Raw genomic sequence first — 838 nt, forward strand, 5'->3', positions numbered from 1 at the left:
TAGCAAGTAAGATTTTCTTCTGACTGTGAAGACTGGCTCTGAAAATAACTTTTATCATTCAAAATAAATATCCAGACCAAATTCTCCACAAATCCAAACCACAAGAGTATAAAGAATGTTCATTAATTTCTCAATTATTACATTTGTCTTTCGCCAAATAAAAATTGGAAATCCGGCATATTCTTTGAAAATTGATTATCATAGAATTTACAGTGCAGAAGGAGGGCATTCGGCTCATCGAGTCTGCACCAGCCCTTGGAACGAGCACCCTTCCCAAGCCCACACTATCACTCTATTCCCTGTAACCCAGTAACCCCACCCAACCATTTTGGACACCAAGGGCAATTTAGCATGGCCAATCCACCTAACCTGCGCATCTTTGGACTGTGGGAGGAAACCGGAGCACCCGGAGGAAACCCACGCAGACACGGGGAGAACGTGCAGACTCTGCACAGGCAGTGACCCAAGCCGGGAATCAAAATTGGGACCTTGGAGCTGTTAAGCAACTGTGCTAACCACTATGCGGCTGTAAAATATAACAAAGTCTTTATTGAGGCAACATCCATTCAGATATCTAATTGATGCAACTTTAAACCCCTTTGAGCCACCAGGATTATTTTTCTATTTGTCAATCAGCTTTATTCAAAGCAAGGCAGATAACTGGGGTAGCAGGGCTAATTAAATGCCACTTTGTTTTATCTTCAATGGCCCAGATTCTGCTCTAGCAGGACATCTAATGGCACCTGCCATCACTTAGACTTGTTTGTGCACTTTTAAGATTTTTTTTGCATCACAGGTTGCTGGAAGAACCAGATGATAATGACACAGCAATTGAAAT

Source organism: Scyliorhinus torazame, chromosome 19 (genome assembly GCF_047496885.1).
Source record: "Scyliorhinus torazame isolate Kashiwa2021f chromosome 19, sScyTor2.1, whole genome shotgun sequence".
Classification (NCBI taxonomy): Eukaryota; Metazoa; Chordata; class Chondrichthyes; order Carcharhiniformes; family Scyliorhinidae; genus Scyliorhinus; species Scyliorhinus torazame.